Raw genomic sequence first — 25,553 nt, forward strand, 5'->3', positions numbered from 1 at the left:
GTGTGGTGGCAAGCACCTGTAATCCCAGCTACTCAGAAGACTGAGGCTTGAGAATCACCTGAACCTGGGAGGCAGAGGCTGCAGTGAGCCAAGATCATGCCACTGCACTCTAGCCTGGGCAACAGAGATTCTGACTCAAAAAAACAAAAAATGGTCATAGTGCCCAAAGCAATTTACAGATTTAACACTATTGCTATAAAATCACTAATGTCATTGTTTTTTGCAGAATTAGAAAAAAAAAATCCAAAATTTATATGACATCAAAAAGAGCCTAAATAGCCAAAGAAATCCTAAGCAAAAAGAACAAAGCTGGAGGCATCACATTACCCTACTTCAAACTATACTACAAGACCACAATAACCAAAACAGCATGGTACTGATACAAAAATGGACACATAGATCAATGGAACAAAATAGAGAACCCAAAAGTAAAGCCACACATCTAAAACCAACTAATCTTCCCATCCTTTAATACTATGTTATTATTTGTTTCAGGATAAGTTGAACTAGTCATTGTTGAATAGAAACGAAGTCGACAAAAATAGGCAATAGGGAAAGGACTCCCTATTCAACAAATGGTGCTGGGAAAACTGGTTAGCCATATGCAGAAGAATGAAATTGGACCCCTCCTTATTGCCATATAAAAACTTAACTTAAGATCAACTAAAATCTTAAATTTAAGACCTCAAACTATAAAAATCCTACAAGAAAACCTAGAAAAGACCCTTCTGGACATCAGACTAGGCAAATAACTTATGACTAAGTCCTCAAAAGCAACTGCAACAAAAACTAAAATTGACAAGTGGGACATAATTAAACTAAAGAGCTTCTGCACAGCAAAATAAACTAACGGAGTAAATATACCACCTAGAGAAATGGCAGAAAATATTCACAAACTATGCCTCTGACAAAGGACTAATATCCATAATCCATAAGGAATGCAAACAAATCAACAAGCAAGAAACAACCTTATTAAACAGTTGGTAAAAGACATGAAGAGACACTTCTCAAAAAGAGACACATGAGTGGCCAACAAACGTATGAAAAACTGCTCAACATCACTAATCATCAGAGAAATGCATGCCGAAACCACAAAGAGATACCATCTCATACCAGTCAGAATGGCCATTACTAAAAATTCAAACGATAACAGACATTTTAAAAAATTACTTTGAGTTTTACCATTTTACTTTTTACTTGGTGAGGCTACAGAGAAAAGGGAACGCTTATACTCTGCATGTGGGAAAGTAAATTAGTTCAGCCACTGTAGAAAGCAGTTTGGAGATGCCTCAAAGAACTAAAAAGAGAACTACCATTCAATCCAGCAATCCCATTACTGGGTATCTACCCAAAATAAAATAAACTGTACTACCCAAAAGACAATATGCACATGTATATTCATTGTAGCACTATTCACAATAACAAAGACATGGAATCAACCTAGATGCCCATCAGTGATGGACTGAATAAAGAAAATGTGTTTCATATATAACATGGAATACTCTGCAGCCATAAAAAAGAATGAAATAATGTCCTTTTCAAGCAACATAGGTGGAGCTGGAGGCCATTATCCTAGTGCAATTAACACAGAAAACCAAATATTGTATGTGAGAGCTAAATCTTGGATATGCACAGACATAAAGACAGGAATAACAGATGCTAGAAACTCCAAAGGAAGAGAGGGAGAGAGGAGGCAAGGGCTGAAAAACTACCTGTTGGGTACTATGTTCACCATGTATGTGACAGGATCAATAGAAGCCCAAACCCCAGCATCACACAATATACCCTTGTAACAAACCTGCACACATAACCACTGAATCTAAAATTAAATTTTTAAAATAAATACTTTATAAATAAACGTGGCATATTCATATACAAATAAAACACTGAATATGAAAGAACTCCAGGTACCTACAGTGATACAGATGAATTTCAAAGTATATGTTGAATAAAAGAAGAAAGAAAAACACAAAATGTATACAGTATGATTCCATTTATGTAAAATTGAAAACATATAATGCTAAAGTATGATGTGTATGGATACATACAAATACGGTACAACTACAAAACAAAACTATGTTGTTTTGGATGATGTATGTGAGGAAAATCTATCCTTATAGAGAAATGTAGCTGGAAAAGTGAGGAGTATTTTAGTAGGTTTTTCAAATAATTGTAGGATATTCTTTGATATCATTCTGAAACTTGACAAGTGATCGTTGCTTAAAAGCTAGTGGCACTGTGGAATCGAACATGACATCAATGAATGTTTTGTACTCTGCTACTCTAAAATTCACTGGTCTAGCTTATACTTCAAAGGAATCTTTTATTCATGCATAATTTTGCTACATCATGCATTAGTCATTTGGAAAACATAAGCTTGCTGAGTTATGAAACTTTTTCAAATGTTGACACATTATATTTCATTATGCAATATCAAAAATCACATTCACTAATATTGCCGCCAATATCAATACAGAATTTAAGTGGTGGTAAGCTATTTAGGTCATATTTTAAAGAATATGCATGTTGACAGGAAAGTAACAAATAGTATTAATTGTTTTAGCTGAGAGACTTACCCTTGTCATTTTTGAAAAAAAAAAAAATCTTTGCCATATAACAAAGTCTGAGTAGACATAGTTTGTCAGTCATTCTTTCAGGTAAAAGTGGTGTTTCATGGAAAAGGGGGCTAGTTCAGCTTGCAACTGAAACAACTGCACAGATGGTGATTTCGTTTTAAGACCACCATCATATGCAGCAGAAGTGCTCAGAATATTAAAACGACTTGTATTCAAGGGTCAATATTTAATAAAATGAATCATTTTTACTGTTTCGTCAGGGACATTACTAAGGGAAATTAGCATTTACCTTTACATTGTACAGAACAGTGAGGAATACAATGACTAATGGTGCAGTTTGATGCCACAAGCTTGATTCAAGCTAAGGTCCCGGCAGTTTCACCACCATTACTTCTTGTACCATGGCCCAAATGTCCACTTAGTGAAAAACACAAATGACTTTTCTTTTTTTAACAAACTCCCAAAAAAGAAATTTCCAGGTCCAGGCGGTGTCACTGGAGAATTCTACCAAATATTTATTTATATTTCCATAGGTTATTGGGGGACAGGTGGTGTTTGGTTACATGAGTAAGTTCCTTAGTGGAGATGTGTGAGATTTTGGTACACCCATCACCCAGGCAGTAGACGCTGCACCCTATTTCTAGTCTTTTATCCCTCACCCCCTTCCCACCCTTTCCCCAAGTCCCCAAAGTCCATTGTGTCATTCTATGCCTTTGCATCCTCATAGCTTAGCTCCCACTTATGCATGAGAACACATGATGTTTGGTTTTCCATTCCTGAGTTACTTCACTTAGAATAATGGTCTCCAATCTCATCCAGGTTGCTGCAAATGCCATTAATTCATTCCTTTTTATGACTGAGTAGTATTCCACCATATATGAGATACATAATCTGTGAGATATATATACACACATATATGTATGTATATACACATATGTCAATATAAATATATATACATATACAGTATATATAAAAATATATATACATATATAGTATATATTTACATATATAGTATATATTTACATATATATATTTATATATACTATATATGTATATACTATATACTATATATATGTAAATATATACATATATATGTATATATAAATATGCATGTTGACAGGAAGGCAACAAATAGTATTAATTGTTTTAGCTGAGAGACTTACCCTCATCATTTTTGGAAAAAAAAAACTTTGCCATATAACAAAGTCTGAGTAAACATAGTTCGTCAGTCACTCTTTCAGGTAAAAATGGTGTTTCATGGAAAATGGGGCTAGTATATATATAAATATATATACTTATATACATATGTGTGTGTGTATATATATATCACAGTTTCTTCATTCATTGATTGATGGGCATTTGGATTGGTTCCACATTTTTGCAATTGAGAATTGTGCTGCTATAAACATGCATGTGCAAGTATCTTTTTTATATAACGACTTTTCTCTGGGTAGATACCAAGTACTGGGATTGCTGGATCAAGTGGTAGTTCTACTTTTAGTTCTTTAAGGAATCTCCACACTGTTTTCCATAGGGGTTGTCCTAGTTTACATTCCCACCAGCAGTGTAGAAGTGTTCCCTGTTCACTGCATCCACGCCAACATCTATTTTTTTACTTTTTTTATTATGGCCATTCTTGCAGGAGTAAGGTAGTATTGCATCATGGTTTTGATTTGCATTTTTCTGCCCATTAGTGATGCTGAGCATTTTTTCATATGATTATTGGCCATTTGTGTATCTTCTTTTGAGAATTGTCTATGCATGTCCTTAGCCCGCTTTTTAATGGGATTTTTTTTCTTGTTGATTATTTGAGTTCATTGTAGATTTTGGATATTAGTCCTTTGTCAGACATACAGATTGTGAAGATTTTCCTCCACTCTGTGGGTTGTCTGTTTACTCTGCTGACTGTTCCTTTTGCCATGCAAAAGCTCTTTGGTCCAATTAAGTCCCAGCAATTTATCTTTGTTTTTATTGCATTTGCTTTTGGGCTCTTGGTCATGAAATCCTTGCCTAAGCCAAGGTCTAGAAGGGTTTTTCCAATGTTATCTTCTAGAATTTTTATAGTTTCATGTCTCAGATTTAAGTCTTTAATCCATCTTGAGTTGATTTTTGTATAAGGTGACAGACAAGCATCCATTTTCATTCTCCTACATGTGGCCAGCCAATTATCCCAGCACCATTGTTGAAAAGGGTGTACTTTCCCCACTTTGTTTTTGTTTGCTTTGTTGAAGACCAGTTGGCTATAAGTATTTGGGTTTATTTATGGGTTCTCTATTATGTTCCATTGTTCTATGTGCCTGTTTTTATAACAGTACCATGCTATTTTGGTGACTTTGGGCTTACAGTATAGTTTGAAATCAGGTAATATGATGCCTCCAGATTTGTTCTTTTAATACTATTATGAAAATTATTTTGACATTGTGAATCTCCTGAAAGCTTCTCAGGGACCCCAGGGGTCTACAGACCACAGTTTGAGCACTGCTGGGGTAGGGGTATGAAGGAGGTTCTCCTGGAATAACTGGTTGGTCTCCTTATTAGTCTAGCTGGCTGGCACAGAAGAAAGAGGGAGAAAGTGAGAGAGACAGAGAGAGAGAGATGGTGTGTGTGTGTGACTGTGTGTGTGTTCTCTGTGTGTGTGTGTGTGTGTGAAAGAGAGAAGACAGAGAATTCTATTTAAGGAGGAGAGAGATGAAGGGAAGGTGGGAAGAAGGGAAGTGAAGGTGGGAGAGAGAATAAGGGAAGATAGGAGAGAGGGAAGGAGGAGGAATGGAAGGAGGGGAAAAGCAAGGAAGTATTAATATGTGGCATACATGGTTTTTCAGCCTGATGGTGCCAGAAGCATTTGAAAACACAAGAGAGCTTCTTGATATATCTGAGGGTGAGCTAGAATGCTACAGGGGCCTTTCCCATCCATTAGTATCAGATAGGAGGCATCATATGAGGAAAACCTAAACTGTGCAGGGCTTTGTTTAGGAAAACCTAAACAAAAGTGCTGGTCTTCGGCTGGGTGCGGTGGCTCACGCCTGTAATCCCAGCACTTTGGGAGGCCAAGGCGGGCAGATCACAAGGTCAGGAGATCGAGACCATCCTGGCTAACACAGTGAAACCCCGTCTCTACTAAAAATACAAAAAAAGAAAAAAAAATTAGCCGGGCATGGCAGCGGGTGCCTGTAGTCCCAGCTACTAGGGAGGCTGAGGCAGGAGAATGGCGTGAACTCAGGAGGTGGAGCTTGCAGGGAGCAGAGATCGCACCACTGCACTCCAGCCTGGGCGACAGAGCAAGACTCTATCTCAAAAAAAAAAAAAAAAAAAAGTGTTCGTCTTTAATGCCAAAGAAATTTTCAAGTAAGAATGGTGTTTTCACCGAAATGCTTCTCAATCGATCTTCAAGCTTTGTCTTTGACTGTTTGCTTGTTTTCCACCCAATGGGGGCCTAGGTCTGTAACAGACTGGCATCCAGGCAGGCAGCAAGGCAAACAGGGGCGTGCAGGGGTTGGTGTTGTCTACCTGGTACCCACTAGAAAGGGTTTACGGGCTTAAGCCCTTCTGCAGAGGCATGTCACAGAGCAAGGGAGCAGAGGTGGGGACTCCAGCCTCACCTCCAGTGGGGACTCCGCTGACGATGAGGAGCCCAGCTGCTGCCCCTTGCCCTGTCTTGCCCCACTGGCCATGGAGTTAGCTGTGCCCAGGAACACTCCAGCGCCTGTGGACACCTGCTTTCAACTTCCACACCTCTGACTAATGGCCTGTGGGTCCTCTGTTGCTTTTTCTTTCTAAACACAGAATAACTCTTCTACAGTTTATCTTTCTTTTTATTTTGTAGTTTGAGTTTTACATTATTACCATTCATCATTATTTTAAATTTCTCTTTACTTATTAAATTGGAACAGGGATTTCCACTGCAAACAATAATTGTGAGAATAATCTAGACATTAAAGAAAACCTTTTTGTTTCTCCTCTCAAGGTCCTTTTCAGGGCCCTGGAAATGTCTATAAGACAGTCTTGCCTCTGTGGTCCCAGAGAAGGCGGTAAAGTGAGCGCTGACACACAAAGTCACTGTCCTCGTGATGTAATCGACTACGGCCTCAATGTTCCATCTCCCAAAGTGAACATGGCCAGGGTGACAGAGACAGGACGGCCCCTTATCCATTCACTGGGTCCTTTCTGAGGACAGAAATGCATAAAATCCCAGTGTACCCAACACGCACGCACACACACACACACACACACACACACACACACACACACACACACACACAGTTTTTATTAACCCTGAACCAGCTCAAGTTAAATAAGAATATGGGGATATCCTATGCGAGATAAATAAATTAGATGAGATCAGCTTACAATTTACCATTATTTGGGATTTTGACAAAACTTCTGGCCTAACACAGCAGCTACTGCAGACCTAACAACTACTCAGCATCCCTCTTGCTTCTAAGGAACAGTACGCACAAGAAAGCAGTAAAGATTGTACACTGGGTATGTGGGGGCCACTGAAGTTGCTCCATGACATAAAAATGATGGCAGGAAACCATCCTCTTCCTCAAAGCAGGAGATATCTCCTGTCTCCTCGGAGCCACTGGAATGCCACTGGACTGAGCAGGGGTAGATGGCACAGGCACACATCACATGGAGGCTCTCTAACCTCTGTGCCCATCCAGATGAACCCAACTTCACTGTGCTGTCACATCCACTCCCATACCCCACCTCCTGCTTTTCTCTAGGGCAGAAGCAGATCTCATTAATCCTGTACCTCCTGGGGCTCAATCTCCAGGGATCTTAAGTTGAAGCCCGGACAGGCAGGGATCTAATTCTAACCCCAAAGTTTGGGGAGTTATTTCATCTCTTCTTTTATACAGTGTGGATGGAAATGGCACCTTCCTCATAGGGTCACTGTAGGGACGAAATGAAATAATATATATAGACACATAAAGGGTTCTTGGCACAGAGAAAGGACTTGCTAGAGGTTAGATCTCACTATATCACTCCTAGTACCACTGCTACTGCTACCACTTAAACACAATGGTCAAGAGGACAACTGCAATATTATTTCCAATAACCCCAGAAATACATAAATACAAACGTGAGATACAGACTAATCAACAATGTAACAAGGAGATTTGGGAGCCAGCCCCTGGACATTACCAGCCAGTTGCAACATTTTCCCCCAGAACTGTACCATGGGCAACCCTCGTCCTAAGGAGACAAAATCTCTCTTCCAAGGCACAAACCCACAGGCACTAATAAAATGTCAATTACATTTCAAAGTGTACTTATGGGTCACTTGCATCTGGACAAAGCATTTTATATGGTAAATTAGAATTTTATAAGGATTTAAATAATAATTCTATAGAATTCTTTGAGCATTGTCAGTGCCTTGAGTAAACAAATATTCCACAAAAACAAATACGAGGAGGCGAAGAGGCTTTCACAAATGAGGTTGACCCACTGATGATCCTTAGAACAGATGTGGCAAGAACTGTGTCACTCCCCAACAATGGCCAGATTCTCACTTGAACAACCACAGCAATATTCAATGCTAAGTAGTTGGACATATTTTAAGGGAACTCGCAAAAATAAATGTCTTCGATTTTTATTTCATATGAATCCTAAAACGCAGGCTTTCATTTACTTTTAATGTTGACAAATTATCAAAATGGACTGAGGGACCTTAAAGGTCATGTAGTCAAAGTTCAAAAACAACCTCAAGAGATCCACTTCCTCTTAAACGGATACAAAACTGTAGAAATGGATAGTATCATTTAGATAAAGGGAAATACCAACATGTCTGTCACACACACAAAAAAATCAAACACACAAACAAGCAAAACAGCAAACAACAGTGCCTTCCTGCGAAGCCTGTGGTCATCGCCCTCTGGGCACACAGCCAAGAACGGCCCTGCTGTGTAAGCCAGGAGCCTTAGCTGGTCTCACTCTACTGAATCTTTCTCCAATCTGGGCCTTTGACTCTAAAATTAGCAGGTATGATCACACAAACTCTGCAGAAACCTCCCTTCCTCGATGCTCTTCTAATTGCGTTTGATAAGCATCCCACATCAGTGCCAGACCTGTGTTCTCCTCTCCAGCTATGGGAATACTGCTCAAACCAGAGAGCAGACATGGTCATTTATAAAGACTATGACTTGCATTGGAACATCACAAAACTAATGTGTTCTAAAAATACATAGCAATCAACAATTCACCCATAGTGGGGAGGATTATTTTGCTGCAGCTCAAGACTTTGCCAAGCTCCAGACCTGGAGCTAATGGCTTCTTTGACATCTCTAACTGGATGAAGCACAGCTTCCTCAAACTCAACAAGACTCCATCAGAAATCATCCAATCTCTACCCAACCCTGGACCCCATCCAGTATTTCCTATACAAAAAAAAAATTGTGGAGTTTTGTAATGTCCTAATTTAGCCTGGGCTTCAACCACCGTGATTTTGATGTAATTTTGATTTTGATGTCTGGGATGCTGTCTAGGCATTGAAATGTTTTTCTGACCTGCCCCTCCCCAGGGTTGAGAATCACTGCTCTAGATATTTTAAATCCCTAATACTTTAATGAGTCTATACCTCCTCCCACGGCTTGTCAATCTTAAAATGCTCTAAAATTGCTATAGCCCTCCACCCAAGGACACTGCAGTCCCTATCAATGTGCCATTGGGAGCTGTGCAAGGCAGCAGCTCTGTGCCTCCAGGCCTCAAGGTCTCCAGCACTCCATGAGCTCTGGTAGCAGCTATCAGCTCTGTCTGTGTATTAGAATCACTTGTACATCTTTTAAAAGACACGAATGCTCAGAGATCCTGAACCAATGGGCTTGAATCCCATTGATACATTTTTTCAAAGGTCCCCAGGTGACTAGAAGGTGTGACCAGAGTCAAGTACCACTTATTTGGCACCTACCCCAAAGAGAATTACTGATTTCTGCAAAGTATCCAATGGCCATGTGTGCATGAGTCTGCCCTTCTCAGGGCCTACATTCTGCTGATCCTGTCACTTCTCATAGTTTCTTCCTTCTGAGTCCTGCTTCTCTGACTGCCGTGCCTAATAGACCGTGGCTTACCACACTGGCATGCTTTTTTGCTTTTTTGTTTTTGAGATGGTGTCTCACTCTGTCACCCAGGATGGAGTGCAGTGGTACGATCTCAGCTCACTGCAAACTCTGCCTCCCGGGTTCAAGCAATTCTCCTGCCTCAGCCTCCTGAGTAGCTGGGATTACAGGCATGCACCACCATGCCTGGCTAATTTTTGTATAGTAGAGACAGGGTTTTGCCATCTTAGCCAGGCTGGTCTCGAACTCCTGACCTCAAGTGACCCTCTCACCTCAGCCTCCCAAAGTGCTGGATTACAGGTGTGAGCCACCACACCTGGCCAGAGCCATGCTTTTACACATAATATTCATGCCTCGCCCATGCTTCCCTCTACTCCACATCACTTATTCTGCACTTGTACCAAGCCATCTGAACATCACCGGAAAAAAATCTTAGAACTCTGATGACTAGGCTGTCTTCAAACTTATATCATATAGGCACTAAAAACTGCTAAATTGTTTTATTTTCATGGAAATTTCACTTTGTTACTTTCCAGGATGACAGTTTCATACTTTTCTGTTTTTCTCAAATTTCCAACAAACTCTTTCCCTTCAGTCTCCCTTAAAACTTTGCTACCTACTCTACACAGCGGTCTATGGACAACTCTTGATCTTCCCATCATTATTCTTCAGCTTCTGCACCCTCATCCTCCACCCTTCTCTCACCTTATCTCCCTTTGGATGCTAACCTCCTCACCTGCTAAAAGTTACTAAGGGACAGCATCCTTCCAATTAGCCCCGATTTCCACTGTTTCATCACTTCCTTCTCTATATGAGATGTTTTTAAATTGCTCATCTTAAAAATCAACTTCATATCTCCCTCCAGCTACCACTCCTTTTTATGCTCTCCTTTATAGCAACAATCTTTGAAAATTTATCTATACTCTCTGTCACCAAATGCTCACTTCTTCTTCCTTCATTTTATAAAGAAGCTTTCACTGGAATTAGCATTTTAGTTTTGCAGGGTTTTGTATTGAACACATCGAACTTATCTTCCGTTGTCTTCCAGTTTCCAGTGTTGCTGTTAAAAGCTATCCCATATTCATGGACCAGAAAATGCGATGTTGCTAAGACGGCAATACTCCTTAGATTAATGTACAGATTCAACTCAATCCCTTTTTTTTCAGAACTTGACAAGCTGATCCTAAAATTCATACGGAAATTCAAGGGATTGAGAATAGCCAGGATAATCTTGAAAAACAAAGGAGGATCCATAGTTTTTGACTTTAAAAGTTACAATAAATCTACAATAATTAAGATAGTATGGTATTGGCATAAACCCTTGCACTTATGTCTGATTGATTCTTTATGAGAACAGCAAGATAATTTTGTGGCGAAAGAACAGTGTGTTTTTTTTTTTAAACAAATAGTGGTCGGGCAACTTAGTATCCACATGTGAAAGAATAAAGTTCTATCCTTACTTCACACTGTACACAAAAATTAAGACAAGATTGATCATGGGCCTCCTAAACTTAAGAGATGATACCATAACAACACCTAGAAGAAAGCATAGCAGTAAATCTTTGTAATCTTGAGTTGGGCAATAATTTTGTAGGTACAATAACAAAAGTACAATCAACAAAAGAAAAGATAAATTGAACTTCATCAAAATTACAAAAATTTATAGTTTTTTCTCAGAAAACACTATCAAGAATGTGAAAAGGCAAACTACAGAATGGGAGAAAATATTTGCACAAAGTACATCTGATAAGGGACTTGTATACAGGATATATACAACTCAATAATAAAAACACAAATAACCAATAAAAATGGACAAAGATTTGAACAGATATTTCTCTAAAGAATACATAAAACCAGTTAATAATCACATGAAAAGATACTCAACATCACTAGTCACTAAGGAAATGCAAAACAAAATCACAATGAAATATAACTTCACACTCACTAAGACGGGTATAATAAGAAAGATAGACAATAATAAGTGTTGACAAATATGTGGAGAAATTGGAAATCTTATACTCAGTTGGTAGGAATGTAAAATGATACAGCTACTTCAAAAAATAGTTCACCAGTTCCCCAAAAAGTTAAGCATAGAATTTCCAAACGACCCAGACATTCTACTCCTAGGTATACACCAAAGAGAAATGAAAACATATCTGTACATGAATTGTCATAACAGCATTATTCATATTAGCCAAAAATAGAAAAACCCAAATATCCATCAACTGATGAACAGATACATGCAATGTGATATATCCATACAATTGAGTATCATTCGGCAATGAAAAGGAAAAAAGCACTGGTACTTACTACAACATGGATGAACCTTGAAAACATTAAGTAAAAGAATCCAAACACAAAAGATAATATATTATATGATGCCATTTGTATAAAATGCCCTGGTAAATCTGTAAAGGCAGAAAATAGATTAATGCTTGCCTAAACTGGGGGGCATGTGTGTAAGTCACCGGTAATGGGTAAGGAATTTCTTTTTGGGGTAATGAAGTGTTCCAAAATTAAACTGTGCGAATAGTTGCATGTATCTGTGAATATACTAAAAATCAATAAACTACACTTTTAATGGGTGAATTTTATGGTATGTGAATTATATCTCAAACAAATTGGTTTTTCAAAACTAACAGTAAAACCAATGATGTGCAACGATTCTGCAGTGGCAGGAGTGGTGGCCACAGCTGCCAGGCATGTTCCTAAAACTCTGAGGGAGGGGAATTCTCTCTGCCCACAGGAGCTGTGGTCTCAAGGGCTTGGAGCAAATCCTCATTGCTTTTTTTTTCCTCTGTTCTCCCACCACTTCACCTCCATACAGATAAAGTCATGAAGTACGAGACAAAGCAGGGACACTAAAGCCCTGGCTATCTGATCAAAGGACACTGAAAGGAGCACAAAGAAACAGAAAGACTGTGAAGAGGAGGAGCTCAAGAAAGTAACCCCGTAAAGCGAAGCGTGATCTTCTGGCTCACCTCTGAGCTGTGCATGCACGGATCTAACCCTAAACAGTACACCAAAGGCTTTGATTATAGAACTATAGGACTAGCTACCATCCAGGGCCCAGGCTTGCCACTGAGTGGTGCATAAGCTATAGAAGGGTCCAAATAGCATTGCGAAGGCTCTGAAAACAGGCTCGACTTTGGAACCACATCCCAAAAAGGTTCAGAACTTGAAGCCTGAACCTAACTAAATAGTTGTTGCCTGATAAAACAAACAAAATCAATATTCTTATTATGATAAGACATAGAGTCTGATAACATAATATTCCAAATGTCCAGGATTCAATCCAAATTAATCGGTACACAAATGACCAGGAAAGCCTTTACTATGAGAAAAGAGAAAAACAACATATGCTACTCCGAGATGACAAAAATATCGGCAGAAGCAGACAAAAGCAGCTAGAATAACCATGCTTCAAGACGTAAGAATAAACAAATGTAAAGACAGAAGTCAGCCAGGTGTGGTGGCTCAAGCCTGTAACCCCAACACTTTGGGAGGCTGTGGCGGGCGGATCACCTGAGGTCAGGAGTTCAAGACCAGGTTGGCCAACATGGTGAAACCCTGTCTCTATTAAAAGTACCAAAATTAGCCGGGCCTGGTAGCATGTAACTGTAATTCCAGCTACTGGGGAGGCTGAGGCAGGAGAATCACTTAAACCTGGGAGACGGAGGTTTCAGTGAGCCAAGATCGTGCCACTGCACTCCAGCCTGGGCAACCGAGCGAGACTCCATCTCAGCAACAACAACAACAACAACAACAAAGACAGAAGTCTCAGTAAAGAAACAAAAGATATAAAGAAGAATCAAGTGGAAATTTTAGAGATGAAAAATGCAATAGCTGAAAGGTAAAAAAATGTTCTTTAGATGGGTTAAATGGCAGAATGGAGATAGCACAGGAAAGTCATTGGACTTGAAGAGAAATCAATAGAAATTATCTAATTTGAACATCAGAGAGAAAAAACTGAAAAAAAATAAGAGACTCAGGAAACTGAGGGAAAGAATTTAAACGGTTGGACATTTGTGTTATCAAAGTCCCAAGAGAGGAGCAAGAGTCTGGTGTGGAAAAGAAAATTTGACAAATGGTGGCTGAAATCTTCCCAAGTTTAGCGAAAGACAAATATAGAGATTTAAGACACTCAGGGAACCCCAAGCAAAAGAAAATAAAAGAAATCCAGGCCCAGACAAATCATAATTATGCGGCTGAAAACCAAAGACAAGATTTTTGACAAAAAGCCTGAATGCATCAAGGAAAAATCATCGCATTATAAATAGGAGAACAACCCTTTGAATGACTGCAGATTTCTCATCAGAAACCACAGAGGCCCAACATTTTTAAAGGAATGAAAGACAAGAACTGTTAACCCAGAATTCTATACTAAGTACAAATAATCTTCAAGAATGGAGAGGAAACAAAGATATTCTCAGATGAAAGAAAATGAAGAGAATTAGTCACTGGAGCTACTCTGAAAGATACGTTAACGGAAGTTCCTCAGACAAGAATGACATGGGAGGGAAACTTGAAACTTCAGAAATAAAAAGCAACAGAAATGGTACATATATGGGTAATGTAATAGATTCTTCTCATAATTTCTATACAATATCTATAAAGTAAAAGTGATGCCAGGCACGGTGGCTTATGCCTGTAATCCTAGCACTTTGTGAGGCCAAGCTGGATGGATCGCTTGAGCTCAGGAGTTTGAGACCAGCCTGGGCAACTTGGCGAAACCCTGTCTGTACCAAAAATACAAAAATTAGCTGGGCATGGTGGCACATGCCCGTGGTCCTAGCTTCTCGGGAGGCTGAGGTGGGAGGATCACTTGAGTCTGGGAGGCAGAGGTTGCAGTGAGCCAAGATCATGCCACTGCACTCCAGCCTAGGTGACAGAAACCCATCTCAAAAAAAAAAAAAAAAAAAAGTGAAAGTGATAACACTGATGGCATTTTCAGTGTCTGCAGATGTAATATATAAGACACCTACAACACAAAGGGGGTGAAGTAAAGAGACCTATATGGTGGTAAGGTTTCTACATTCCACATTAAGTAGTTAAATGTTGTTCTCCACAGACTGTGAAAAAATAAGTATGAATATTGTAATCTCTAGAGCAATCACCAAAACTTATATAAAGAGAATATAAAAATAGAAAAGTTAAAATAGAATACTGAAAAAATTCAAGTATCCCAAAGATAGACAGGAAAAGGGAAACAGGTACAAAAAAGAAAGAACAAACAGTAAACAAATAATAAAAAACTGTCCATCTAAGGACAAACAAATCAATAATTAAATACAAAGGGCTGAAATATACCAAATAATAGACACCGATTATTGGAATGAATTAAAAAATAAGAGTCAACAATATGCTTTCTCTGTGAAATCCACTTTAAGTCCAACAAAATAAGTAGGTCAAAAGTAAATGATGGCCAAAGATATGTCATGAAAACATTAATGGAAAGAAAGGTATAGTAGTTCTATTAACATCAGATATATTGTTATCAGATACAGTAGACTAGAGCAAGGGAAATTCCAAGGATTAAGAGAGATAATATGTAATGATAAAAGGTTCAATTCATCAAAAAGAAAAAACAATCCCAAATGTGTATGCACCTAACAAAAGAGCTTCAAATTACATGAAGCAAAAAACACTTGGAATATAGTTTGGTAGTTTTTAAATAAAATTAAACATATACTTATGCATGACAGAGCAATCTCATTCCTATATACTTATTCTAGGGAAATGAAAACTTAGTTTTCCCAAACGCCTGTTCACGAATATTCGCAGCCACTTTATTTGTGATAATCCAAAACTGTAACCTCCCAAATATCCTTCACAGTGTCAATGAATAAACAAACCATGATGCCTCCATACAATGACATACTTTTCAGCAATAAAAAGGAATGAACTATTGATTTCACACAACAAGGATAAATCTCAAATCTGCTATGCTGAGTGAAGGAAGTCAGTCCAAACATAATACATGGCATATGATTCCATTTTTATGACACCCTGAAAATACCAAAACTATAGGGACAGAGAATAGATTAGTGGTTGCCAGGGGTTAATCAGGAGTAAAGGAAGGGCTGACTACAAAAGGGCAGCTTGGGGGAGTTTTGCCAGGTGATGAAATTGTTCTGCACACTGATTGTGATAGTGGCTAAACAAATCTATATGTGTGTTAAACTCAGAACTATACAACAGAAAGTCAATTGTGCAGTACGCCAATTCAAAAAATAAAATTAAATATATAACTATATTAGAAAAGACAGGTATGAAATGAATAAGCTAAGCAGCCACCTTAAGAAACTAGAAAGAAAAGCAAGCTAAACACAAGAGCAGAACAACAAAAACAACGAGGACCAGAACAGAAAACAGAAAAATAAAATATCAAATGTTGGCTCTTTGGAAATATTTACAAAACTGACAAACCCTTAGATTACCAATAATTCAAGAGAGTACAGAAATCACAAAAATCATAAATGAAAGAGGGGATACTGCTATCAAAACTACAGATGCCAAAAGTATTAATTACCTGGGAATATGAACTACTTTATGTAAAAAAGTCAGATAACTCATATTAAATGGACAAATTCTTAGAAATACACAAATTACCAAAGATTATACAATAAGAAAGTAGAAAATCTGAATAGATCAATAACAAGCAAAGAAATTAAACTGGTAATAATACTCTTCCCACAAAGTAAAGTCCACTCTGAAATGGCGTCACTGGTGTATGCTACAAAGGATTTAAAGAAAGCATAGTATCAATCCTTCACAAATGCTTTCATAAAACACTGGAGGAGGGAACACTGCTCAACTTATTCTATGAAGTTAGCATTAGTCTGATATCAAAACCAGACTAAGAAAAGAAACTACAGGCCAATATCCTTCATGAACACAGACATAAATGGTCTTAACAAAATATAAGCAAACCAAATTCAGGAACATATTTAAAAAGATACACCATGACCAATTTGGATTTATTCCAGTAATGGAAGGTTGGTTTAACGTTGGAAAATAATGATGCTATGTTAACAGAACAAATGAAAACACCAAATAATAATCTCATTAGATACGGAACATACAGGAAAGCCTTTGACAAAAATCTATCTATTCACGATAAAAAATTCTCAACAGATTAAGAATATACAAGGACTCCCTCAACCTGACAAAGGGCACCTTTGAAAACCCCACAGTCTACATCAGACTTGACGATGGAAGTGTGCGTGCTCTGTGTCTACGATCAAGAGCAAGGCAAGGATCCCCTGCACCTGCCCCTCGTGGTCCACATTGTACCAGAGGCTCTGGCCAATGAAATAAGAACAACGAATTGAAGGCATACACATTGGAAAGAAACAAATCTCAAATGACTTTGTCCACAGATGAGTTTTTTACAAAATTATAAAAAATCTACAGAAAAATTACTAGAACTAACAAATGAGTTTAACAAGGTCATAGAAGGGTAGATACTGAAAGAGGAAGAAGAACATTTCTGTTCACCTGCTTATGTTCTGTATCTTGGTCTGGGTACTGGTTTACTGGACTACCTATTTGTCAGCTCCATTTAGATGTCTATCAGGCATCTCAAGCTTAATATGCCAGATAGAATTCTGACTTTACTTCCAAATCCACATCCACTGGCAACAGCCCATGAACTATCTCCCTTCCCACCAAATGACATCAACATTTACATGATTGCTTAGGTCAAATGCTTGGAATTGTCCTTGATTCCTTTCTCTTCCTCGCATCACATATGCAATTCACCAACGACACCAGTGGGTTCCTCCGAATACATCATGAATCCACTTCTACTACACCACTCTTCTCCAGGCCACTATCATCCCTTACTTGAATGAATGCAACAGCCACCACAAAGAACTTTTAAAATGGTTAACTAGAACCTTATCTCCACCTCCACCCTGACCCCAGCCCCCTGGCCTAAAATAGCCAACAGCATCACAATGTTTGAAGTCTAAGTCCAAAGTCACTAGCATGGCTTCAAAGCCCCTGCACCAGACACCCCTCTCCAACCTCTTCAGCCTCTCCCATGGGACACTTCAGCCTTCTGCTTGGCCTCAGAGCCTGCCAAACTCCTTCCTGACTTGTAGTGTTCATCCACGCCGTCTTGCTGCCTGGACCGACATGTATTCTCCCTAACAGCCTCTTGTTCCTGACCTCCTTCTCACTTTCTACAGTCTTTAAAAAACATTTTAGAGTGTTGATTTCTTTACCTGTAAACTGCTTATACCCCTCTGACAGACTACAATTGCAGAAGGGCAATGCTATGCCTTTTTCATCCACCTCTATGTGCCTGGCATTTGCATAGTCCCCGACAGATAATGGGCAAGTGTACAGCGAGTGAAGGACTGAAAAATAAATGAGGAGTTGTGGGGCATACACAGATACTAAATCTGATGATTCTTCATGCACTGCATATACCAGGGATTCCTAAAGTTTGCTGCACATTAGAATTACTTAGGTAGCTTGGTAAAATCCCAATACAAAGATTCAACCTTATTCAATCAGAATGGCTGGATTGAGAGCCGTATACTAGGACATCTGAAAGCCCCCTAGCTGATTTCAATGTGCTGCAAAGTTGGGAACTGCTGACATTTACTTTTTGAGATAAAAGCATATAAAAACAAATTCTTAAAAAGAAAAATATATTCCTTTTATGTATATTAAATATATATGAAGTTCAAATAGCACCTACAATATACTTTATAAGCCCAAATACATCTACATGTGCTATTTTAAATTCCAACTGTGGCTAATATGTACAATCATTTTTACCTGTTAATTTGCAATGTATTAAAGAAGTTTGTATATAATGTCAAGTAATGCTACAGAAACACTTTGTTTCAATATTAACAATGTTGAAAGTGGTGTTTCTCTGTACTATTTTCAATTTTTAGCTGATGTTACTGGTTACTCGATATTACCTGGCTAATATAATTACAGATATGTATATTTTAATATGTAGATATAAGCCTATCTATATATCTGTATATTATGAATATAAATTCTATAAGCATTTAATGAACAACTATTACTTAGCATGTACTCCATTTAAATGACAAAATGCAGGAAACTGAAAATGGTGTCTTATTTATATAAAGCATTTACATATTGACATTTGCTAAGATGAATAATATGTCCTTTGACAGAATTCATTATCTGGCAAAGCAGCATCTTCCACACTGAGTCTAGTTAGTTCAGGCTACTATAACAAAAATGCCATCAAATACGCGGCTTACCGACGATTCCTCACAGTTCTGGAGGGTAGAAGCCCAACATCAAGGTACCTGCAGACTCCATGTCTGCTAAGGGCCTGCTACCCATTTATAGATGGTGCCTTCTCCCCACCCTCACATGGTAGAAGGGGCAATGGAATGTCTGGGTCCCCGTTATGAGGGCACTAATCTCATTCATGAGGGATACACCCTCGTGACCGAATCACTTCCCGAGGGCACCACCTTCTAACATCATCACCTTGGGAGTTAGGATTTCAACATATGAATTTGGGAGCGGGGGGATACAAACATGTAATCTGTAATACCACTTTAATCCCAGCTTCCACTATTAACCATCTATATAAATTTAGGGGACTTTGTTAATCTTTGTGTTTCAGTTTTTCATCTGAAATGTGAGAACAACAAGTTGGATGCTGGAGTTTTTGATGGGTTTAAATAATATGAAATACACATACACATTTGCGGTCGATCAACAGACGCTTATGTAAATGCTCCACTCCTCAAAACAGTTTAACATGTCATACAAGCAGTGAATGAGATGGTGGGAGGTGGGGAGAGGCAATTTATAATCGGCTCACAATCTGTCGACCAGCACCTTTAAAATTGACAACAAAAAGAAATAATTATCAGCAAATGCACTGTTTGTCAAGAAGAACACTTTATCAGTCATTGAAATGAAGTTAATGGCACCGTGGGTAAAAAGTAAAATCCAGGCTATCTGAAGACACGCCCAGAGCAGCCACACAGCCATGCACTATGAGAGAAGAGTCTGAGAGGCTTCTGTTTCTCCCCAAATAAAGTCCTCTCAGTGGAGCTCCATGGAAATACATTCCAGAATCGAGGTGGTTTCCTGGGCCATACAAAAAACCATGGGACAGTGGCAAATTCCGATGAGCAAGGTGCTCTCTGCAGCCCAGGAACAGGCTGGGGCAGGCTGCCCACTGCCAGCCAAGTCAGAGTCAGCCCAGGGACAGCTCCATAACCAGCCCTGCAATCATCCCACGCCTTGCACCTAGGGGCCTCCTGCTGGCTCTTCGTGACCCCTTTAGACTGCTTTAAAATGTTTTACCACCAAAACACTCGAACGCCTTGGAAAATACTGTCCTCTGTGGAGGAGAAAAAGGGAACTTTGAAGACCAGCCCAAAAGGAAAGTGAATGACTATCTGCCTGCCATGAAACATTCTGGCTTGAACATGCCGCTCTGAAACAAAGCTCCAGCTCCAGCTCCAGCACGCTCTGTTAATGAGGACATGTTAGTACCAGACACGTAAATGCAGTCAGGTGCGTCTCCAGAGGGGGATCTCAGATATTCCCTGCTAGTTGCTGATTACAGCAACATCAGTTTCCGTGCCACATCCAGAGATTTTTCTGCACACTTTTTATCGAGGCTTCAAACATGATCTCAGTTGTCTGGGAAACACTACCAGCCACTTACATTTCCCTTAATTTAGGAAAGGAAGATATATTTTCACCGAAACAGCAAAAGCTTATAACACTTGTCTTTTAAAATTAAGAGTCAACGACCCCAGGGGATCCACAGACCACCCAAGCAGATTGTGACGCTGTCGTGGCCTTCTCGTGGGGGTTGGGTCACCTCGTCAGGCAAGAACGACTCAGTGCCTTCTCGGTGGAAAAGTTTGGATTGAAAAGATAGCTAAAAAAAGGTGATACTACTGCAAAAAGAGACACAACATCACATCCAAACCTGTTATCCTCTCCTCTGACCTATGCATGTACGTGTGTACGCTCACATGTCCACGCATTTACACACACACACACACACACTCCTCCCCTCTCTTCAACACTTACCCATTCCAAACTTTTACAGAGTTTCACTTCTACACTAATCATCTTTATCTGCTTCCTGAAAGACTCAGCTGCTTAAGAAAATAAAATGCCAAAATATACAGACCCAAGGCAGTTCGTTTTAAGACCAACACTGTAGATCATTTAAAAATAACAAAAGCCACATATTCATTCATTCAATGAATAATCATGTAATGAGGATTATTTTAGGTGCTCAGCACATACCAGTGGATGAAAACCTCTGCCTTTGTGGAGTTTATATTCCAATAAGAACAGAGAAAAAAATAAGTAAATTAAACAGTAGGTTATGAGTCTGCAAGTCCTGTGACTACAACAGAAGACTTGGCTTGCTGGGCAGGATGGGTGTCTGGAGACTGGGTTGTAAAACTGAAGAGACTCATTGAGATGACATTTGTGCAAAAGCTTGAAGATCAACTGTGCAGATATCTAGGAGGAAAATACTCTTCAAAGTCGAGTTTTTTAAGCAACAAAACGTGATCTGTTTTCCCAAAGAGGGTACTACTCTCCTAACCCAGTCCTACTGAATGGGCCTGTAGTTTAAGGGGAAGAGATTTGCTCCTGGACATCTGAAGGAATGAGTGTAGACATGGGCAAGGTAGCAGGGGCAGGAGGCGGGAAAGGGAAGAATGTGGGTGTATCCCTCAGGACAGGCTCTGAATCAGCTGAACCTGCGGCTGGAAAAGCCAAACCACATCCAGGGGAGAGCCTTGAGTTCTCAAATTCATTGTTTGATTTCCAGCAGCAGTGCATTCAAAGCTCAATTTCAGTCCAGAAGTCACCAAATTAATATCTGAGGTTAACACACGCACACACACACACACCCCTGATGAACATTTCTAGGGAAAGACACACAGGGGAGAGTACAAGGACAGAGTGCCACCGCCACGCAGCCACCTGCACCTGTCCGCGCACTGCAGAAGCGCCTGGTCACCGTGCAGGGAAAGGGAGGCGCATTCTGGGCCTATGCTCCAGGCTGCCCCTAACAGCTGCCCCAGGCCAGGTCCCCTTAGCACCTGGTGCCGCTCCCAGTAGGGCCTGGCACATGGCCTGGCTGTGTCTTCAGCTTATTCCACATAATACTTCCAGTGTGGGACTTCCAGATAGCGACACATGTACTTCCCAACCACTTGGGCTTTGTGGGAATGCTCCGAAGGGCCAAGCCCTTGGTGTGACTTTCTGGGTGGGGCTTCTTTCTCAGTGTTATCTCCTGGATGGTGGCTGCCAGAATCTGCGGGGAGAGTGGGAGCAAGGGACAGGGGCTGCTTGCAACCTGTGGTGTGACTGGAGATCTGACAGCACGTGGCCCCTCCCCATTCTCTCCTTCCTTGGTAAGAAGTGAGGCTGTCCTGTCCTAATGAGGTTGGCTTTTCCTTGCATTCAGCCTCAGGTATGTGGAGACAGGGACATCCAATTCAGTGGAGACCTACCTTCCTCTACTAAAGCTACAACCCAATTAAAGGCAAAGACCCCAAGACTTAGGAATACTGAGGAAAACAGTGCATGCCTGTGTGTCAACAGCTTTGCAGTGCACTGTGACTGCCAGGGTCTGAAGGAACCGGGGGCCTTACAACACTCCTCAGGGGTGTGGGCTGAACTGTTCATGTTAGTTTGTCCCTGAAAGTGGGCATTGCTAGTAAGTAAAATTGGGCTTTAAATGCATACTAGGGAGTCTTGCTATTTAATAGGTTCCTATCATTAATCCTTTTATAAAATGGAACATTTTGTTACAAGGCCACCTGCCCCCTACCTCAGTGCATTTGGACAGCTGTAACCTGATACTATAAACTGGGCGGCTCATAAACAACAGGCATTCATTTCTCACAGTTCTGGAGACTGGGGAGTCCAAGATCAGGGGCTGGCTGAGTGAGTCTGACCAGGGCCCTGCTCCTGGTTGGTACACGGTGACTTCTCCCTGCATCCTCACGTGACAGCCTTTTGGCAAGGGGTCTCTCTCAGGCCTCTCTTACAAGGGCACTAATCCCATTCCTCATGACCTCATCACCCCCCTAAGGGCTCACTTCCCAATCCCATCACCTTGGGGGTTAGGTTGAGAGGGACACAAACATTCAGTCTATCGTACCCCAGTGGCTGGTACTCCCTGGTTCAAGGTTATCTAAATGGTCAATGCTGAACCCTAATGCAATGCGTTCCTTACCCGTGGGCGTGAGGACCTGCGTGTGGACCTGGATGGCCTGCGAGTTGCCAGGATCTTAGTCAGATCTGGCACTCAAGATGGACAGAAAATGGAGGGAGGTCCTCCTTTTTCACCCCGTGAAGGTGGCTGGGCTGCGGGCATCAGCACAGAGCAGGCAGTGTGTGGGGAGGGCAGTGCAGAGGCTGGGGTGCTCCTGCAGGCTCCCCGCCCCCCACCCTCAGCCCAGGCCCCCAGGCAGCCAGGCGGGGGCTTCCATGTCGGATCTCATGGCAGCCCCCGGAGTAGGTGGATGCGTGGGTTCTGCCTAAACGGCGCTAACTGAGGGAGTTCTGGGGGCAGCCCACAAACACTGAAAGCTGTGTGCAAAGAGGCTGAAGGCAGAGCCTGGCGAGGGGGCGGCTGCAGAATTAACAGCAAAGAACACAAGCGGCTGCAGCGTTTGCAAGCACCCAAGACAGTAGCAGAGGGCAGTGAGGGAGAGGATGGGCACAGAGGGCGACACAGGTGGAAATGATGGACTGATGGGAGGAAACGGAGCGGCTCCTAGACACAGTTCTGGTGGCTGGCCATGTGTGGGACAGTGGGATCTAGGGGTATCAGTCTCCAGAAGAGGCCTGGGCTAGGGGATTGATCTGCCCAGTCATCAGCACCATGGGAATGGCCGAATGTGCAGTGAGTAATTCTGAGGACAAGAGCCAATATGCATAGAGAGAGGGGTACAAATACCACACCCAAGGAACTCAACAGCCCATACCTTGTCTACAAGGCTGTTCTGCAGGAATGCCGGGGGTCAGCAGGGATGGCTCTGACTGGTCACTTTGTAGCAATAATCTTCACAGATAAAAACCACAGAGAGAGATAACAGGTGAGGAGAAATATACCATGGGGTGCAGCTAGGAGATTCCATCTGGATCCCTCAGTGATGGGAAGGACCAGGAACAGCAAACTCACTCACTCACTGCAAATTGTATATCCAAAGGAAAGAGAGATGGAAACACATTTCCATTTACCTAACGAAACAGCACATGCTCTAGTTGACCAATGCCCTGAACTACATACAATGCACACAGTGGCATGGAGGGGGGCTCTGTCCCACAGGAGGCAGCCCTGGTGTTTAGGACGCCCACTCCAATGCCGCAGGTGCTGGTCTGCAGGCTGCCAAGTGTTTGAGTGTTTGTGTGGATTTGTAGAGTGTCTGCCTGGGCAGAAAAGCCTCTCCTTAGCCAAGGGACATTAGGAAAAGGTGAAATTAATTCTTTGAAAAAGTCAACAAGATGTATCTCTCTCTCTCTCTCTCTCTCTCTCTCACACACACACACACACACACACACACACACACACACACACCCCCATGGGTGGGGGATTCATTTATTTCTCTGCTCTTCTTTTCCCTGCTCCCAGCCCCACCATCACGTATAATGTCTTCACTATTCCCTTTAATGATTCAAACATGATCAATGGAATGCAGATCAATGCAGACATGAATTCTTGGGGTAAAAATGCAATATTTCAGCACTGTGGAAGGAAAACTAAACAGAAATGGAAGCTTGGGGAACAGCTACATCTTGAATGGATAAACTCTACTTGATGAATGTGAAACACTATTTTAGGAATTTTTAATGTATCTGAACACTCCATTTCCACCGCAGAGCTTGGGTCACGTTTTAGAAGACTGTCTTCTCTCTGTAACTCTCTTCCAGAATTCTTCTCCAGAGTTAAGACTGTCCATTCCTCACCCAGGCGCCCTATTCAACCAAACAGCTGAGGGCACCTCCTGGAGTCCCTGGGTTCCATTTCCTTTATGGCATTATCACCCAAAACAAAAACTGGGCTCAGAACTCTGAAAAACAGCTCTCCTGAGAAATCATCATGCTGGCACTAATGCAATCTGAAAAGTACGCTTCACTGATTGAAACTTTCACTGCAAGGCAGCCAGGCAACATGTGCTTTGTATCCACATTCTTAGAGGCTACAGGAGAAACCTCTGTTTCTCACACTGCCAACCTGTTACATTAGAACCATCCTGTTGGTGTAATAGAGCAAATTATTTCATATAAACAGCATTTACTTTACAAGAAAAACAATGCACCGTTTCTGTGTACAAGGCAATTGACAGTAAAAAAGCAGGTAGAAGAAGAAATCTCCTTTCTGTGGCCTTTGTGTGTTGGAAAAAGTCTGGGTCTGAGAGTCTGGGAAAGGATCTCAATGTACCGTTTTCCTTGTACAACACAGCTTCTGGCTCCCACCGCAAATTCCTGAACATCGGCTCAGGTTGTCCCTGTTAGGCTCTGGACACCAGAGTCTTCTTCCTGGGCCACTCTGGAGGCCTGGGAGTGGGTGAGAGGGAAATGGAGGAGGATGTGGGTGCAGAGGGTACCATGCACCAAGGAAGGCCTTGGTCCTCCTGGATCTGTTGTCAGTAAGATGGGGATTTGGAACTCACTCTCTCCAAGGTTCTTGTCGACCTCAACCTGTGATTTGGAATCACACATCCTGACTGCTTCAAGGGCTTTTGGAGTCTTCTCAGTGCACCCCAGAAGCCTTCACAACCCAGTCCAGGATGAAGTGCTGGGATCTGCTCCCTCCGAGGAGGGGGCGTGTCATCCTCAAACCAAGAAGAGAGTGCCTGGGGTGATTAACCAGCAAGGATGGCAGAAGCAGACAGGCCGGCCATGTCAACTG

At 41.0% G+C, this 25,553-nt stretch overlaps 1 protein-coding gene across 5 annotated transcripts in view; it reads right to left on the reverse strand.

Moving 5' to 3' along the window:
- Positions 1 to 25,553, reverse strand: part of LOC105497527 (OTU deubiquitinase 7A) — a 368,351-nt gene that overhangs the window by 252,300 nt on the left and 90,498 nt on the right. The window contains exon 2 of one of the 5 annotated variants that reach the window (XM_071067241.1): positions 19,344 to 19,483. The exons of the other annotated variants lie outside the window; for them this stretch is intronic. The gene's annotated coding sequence lies outside the window, so the exon portion shown is untranslated. The remainder of the gene's footprint in view (positions 1 to 19,343; positions 19,484 to 25,553) is intronic. 5 annotated transcript variants of the gene reach the window in all.

The sequence above is a fragment of the Macaca nemestrina genome, chromosome 7, assembly GCF_043159975.1.
Source record: "Macaca nemestrina isolate mMacNem1 chromosome 7, mMacNem.hap1, whole genome shotgun sequence".
NCBI classification, from domain to species: Eukaryota; Metazoa; Chordata; class Mammalia; order Primates; family Cercopithecidae; genus Macaca; species Macaca nemestrina.